Raw genomic sequence first — 4,344 nt, 5'->3', positions numbered from 1 at the left:
ACAGCCAGCGCACAGGCTGAATTGGGCTCCAGGTGGCAGTCTAAAGGCCCAGACCCTTGTAAGCATCCAAAGGCCCAAAGTCCTCGGCGGTGGACACCAAAGCAGGCATGACCACAGGGCACACACCCAGAAGGAATGCTATAGTGAGTCAGGAGCAAATTAATTTGAGAGAACTAAGTAAAAGCCCCAAAGTCATAGATTGTGGTTTCTAGATAACAGGACAGAGGTCAGAGCTAAATATAAAAATGTGGCTTCCTTTTTCCGGCAATTTTATGCTCTGACCACTACTATCTGCCCAGAACACAGAACCACCTGGAAGAATTCTCCTCATCCCTAGTGTTGCTACTATTATTTCAGTCTCCTGAGTGTTTCTGTATTGCATTCCATTCCCTGGTCTTTCAAAATGGTATTTTATCCCACAGTTTGGGAGGAAGTTAATCTTTAGTTGCCCAATCTCAACACTGATAGAGGAAAGAATGTGCCAAGAATGTTCTTGTATACACCCTAGACTCAGACACTACTGTCTCTTCATAAAGTAAATCAGTCACTTTTGGGTGTCTTCACCAGTGAGTGATTCCACACATAGTTAAGAGATCAGTGGACATAAGCTAAGTATTTTTAACTACGAGATCTCCCAACTCCTGAGTCCTTGCCATCTGATGGACTGACAGGAAACAGAAGAGGGGAGAAGAGGCATTCATGTCTACAGTTTCCTTTGAAACTCCCCCATCATTCATCTTAACGGTTCACCCTCACATCATTCTCCACCTCCGAAGCCCGGGGTGCCGCATTCCTGCTGCCTGATACATCTCTGAGTGAGGGCTTCTCAGGTGGCCAAGTGGGCTTAGTATGCATAGCACGATACATCCACTGATGCTTCTGCACAGATATTTTCATCTGGGATTATAGAGAGACTCAGGGTGGGTGGGCTTCCTGGATGGCTCAGTGGTAAATAATCCATCTGCCAATGCAGGAGACTCAGGAGATTCGGGTTTGATCCCTGGGTCAGGAAGATTCCCTGCAGGAATAAATGGCAACCCACTCCAGTATTCTTGCCTGGAAAATCCCATAGAAAGAGGAGCCTGGTGGGCTGTGGTCCATGGGATCACAGTCGAACATGACTGAATGAGTATTTGAGAGTGGGCAGGAGGGGACAGAGAAGGGGCAAAACAGGAGTAACTTTGGGTCCTTTTTCCACTTTTAACCAGAACAACTCTGATTTTATCTCTTTTTTGTAAATTGTTGTTTTTCAGTCACCAAGTCCAATTCTTTGCTACCCCATGTACTGCCAGCATGCCAGGCCACCCTGACCTTCACTATCTCCTGGAATTTGCTCATGTCCATTGATGATGCCATCCAACCATCTCATCCTCTGTGGTCCCCTTCTCCTCAGTCTTTCCCAGCATCAGTGTCTTTTCCAATGAGTCAACTCTTTGCATCAGGTGGTCAAAGTATTGGAGCTTCAGCCTCAGCATCAGTCCCTCCAATGAATATTTAGGATTGATTTCCTTTTGTATTGACTGGTTTGATCTCCAAGGGACTCTCAAGAGTCTTCTCCAGCACCACAGGTCGAAAACATCAATTCTTCAGCGGTCAGCATTTTTTATGGTCCTGCACTCACATTCGTACATGACTACTGGAAAAACCATAGCTTTGACTATATGCACCTTTGCTGGCAAAGTGATGTCTCTGCTTTTTAATATGCTATCTAGGCTTGTCATAGCTTTTCCTTCAAAGAGCACATGTCTTTTAGTATCATGGCTGCATCAACTTTTTTTTTCGGAAAAGTTTTCAATTAGCAATAATCGCGCCTCGGATAAACCTCATTGGCTACGATACTGCCACTGCGCAAAGCTTGCATCAACTTTTACATAAAATTTCCTTTAAGGACAGAGTTCTAATGTTAAAAATAAGTTTACAAATCCCTGCTTTTTAATTGGCAGTTTTCAAAACTTTTTTGATTTCAAAACACCTTTACACTTTTAACAATCTTTGAGAACCTCAAAGGGGATTTATTTATATGGATTTCATCTGCAAATATATATACCACATTTGAAATTAACACAAACATTCAAAAATATTTATTTATTATATATATTTAAAAATAACTAATAAACTCATTACATAACATAAATAACATATTTTTGTGAAAAATAACTGGTTTTTTTTAATATTTGATCACACAGAACAGTATGTGGGATCTTATTTCTCTGGATAGGAGTTGAACCCATGTCCCCTGCATTGGAAGCAGAGAGTCTTAATCACTGGACAGCTAGTGATATCTAAAAATAACTAATTTTTCTGAAACAATGAATGAGAAGAAAGGAGTATTTTACACTTTCTGCAAATTTCTTTGTTGTCTGGCTTAGTAGAAGGCAGATGGAGTCTGTTATGATATGTTGTTTTGGTAGAAGTGTATGAAAAAAAAATCAGATCTCATAGAGATATATAATTGGAAGGAGGAGGATTCTTTTAACAGATTTTCTAGATAATTGTGGCTATTCTTCTTTGACACTAGACCAAAATTCGACAGTTAACAGTTTCTTAAAAGTTAATTATAATGTGAAATCAAAACCCATATCAATAAACATTTTGAACTCTATAACATTAAAATATATATCTCTACCCAACACTTTGTATGGATCTTTTATCCATGGATAACTTGATAGCATCATGCCCTGGTCATTTGGAAAATATTGGCTAACTATGGAATCATGTTGCTTTTGAGATTGATACACTTCATTTTACAATCTCAAAAATTCTATCCAATTATATTACCACAGATTCCATCAGGAACATCTCTAAATATTGGAAGCTGTTAAACTCAGAGTGGTGGATTACAAGTTTTCAAAATTCTAATTTTTGCTTGAAAGCTTCATTTTTATTCTTGTTAACAAATACCATCAGCTATTTTCCTTTAAGTGACAGGCTCACTTTACTTCCAAAAAATGTCTGCAAAATATCTGTTTCTGAATAACCAGTTTGTCTGTTAGTCATTCTTTCAAGTTAAAGTATGTTTCATGGAAAAAGTATCTAGTTCAACTTGCAATTGGAGCTAACACACCAGTGTTTTTCCTCCGGGCAACCAACATACTTTTGTAAGCAGCTTAGAAGTGCCTTATGCAGACTTATCATTTCATCACACAGACTATTAAAAAGACACGTACTCAAACGTAGAGATTAATAAAATGAATGCATATTTTATGTTTCCTCAATGACATCGTTAAGTGAAATTGGGCAAGCAGGGTGTGTTTTTTTAACGAGTGCCTGACATTGAAGTATATAATAACTACCAGTGGCACTACCTTGATTCCTACTAGTGAAGTGAAAGTCACTCAGTCGTGTCCAATCTTTGTGATCAACTCTTATATAGTCCAGCTCTTTGGACTATATAGTCCACGGGATTCTCTAGGCCAGAATACTGGAGTGGCTGGCCTTTCCCTTCTCCAGAGGCTCTTCCCAACCCAGGAATCAAACTGGAATCTGCTGCATTGCTGGTGGATTCTTTACCAGCTGAGCTACCAGGGAGGCCCTGATTCCTACTAAAGCATCAGCAATTTTACTCACATGGGTGTTTAATTTTTTAAATTTATTTTATTTTTTCCCATGAGAAAGCCATTTATGCCTGAACTTGCAAAAATCACCACCAAGGATTTACTGGGGGGTACATAAGGGAATGAGGAGGCTCAAACTGATTGAGGGGACTGTCAGGAGTTAAAGGAAGGCGAATGAGCTTTTTTAGCAATAATTAAAATGTCACTAGAGTGAAAAAGATAAATACCATTTTAGTATTATTATGAAAACACACACATATATATCTATAAATATGTATGTACATTTTACACACACACATATATGTGTGTACACATATACAGATATATTGTTTAGCAGTATTTGTGCCACAGGTTTTTGATTAATAGGTGAAAAAATTATTTAGATACTTGTGAAAAATGAAGAATTGACAATTCCATTTATTCTTGGTAAAGCTATCAGCTTTCTTTGGCTTCTGAGACTAAACTTGTGAAGTACGTTTCTCCACTGAATGCATTCCTGGACAAATGGAATGTGCGTGACTGAAACCACCACCCTGGCCAGGCACCATAGTAACCATTTGCGTGAGTTGTTTTACGAAAGGAGGTCCTGATAAGGAACACGGAACTAATAAGCCTCCACCAGCCGGAAGAGTTGAGGAAAGGTCAAAATGAGACACCACATGCACGACCACCTCCCAGAATTCTTCTTTCTGGCATTCATCTTGGTTGAACAAGGCTTTCACCACCAGGAAGGACTCTTGAGTCAGAATGATTGGCTAAAGACAACCCGGAAACTAATCCTATCCCCATA

At 39.2% G+C, this 4,344-nt stretch overlaps 1 pseudogene; it reads right to left on the bottom strand.

Annotated features, from left to right (window-relative positions):
• Positions 1–1,773: 1,773 nt before the first annotated feature.
• On the bottom strand, positions 1,774–1,856 carry LOC136165562 (U4 spliceosomal RNA; annotated as a pseudogene).
• Between the last annotated feature and the right edge of the window lie 2,488 nt (positions 1,857–4,344).

Source organism: Muntiacus reevesi, chromosome 3 (assembly GCF_963930625.1).
Source record: "Muntiacus reevesi chromosome 3, mMunRee1.1, whole genome shotgun sequence".
NCBI lineage: Eukaryota > Metazoa > Chordata > Mammalia > Artiodactyla > Cervidae > Muntiacus > Muntiacus reevesi.
This window is presented reverse-complemented; position numbering and strand designations above follow the sequence as displayed.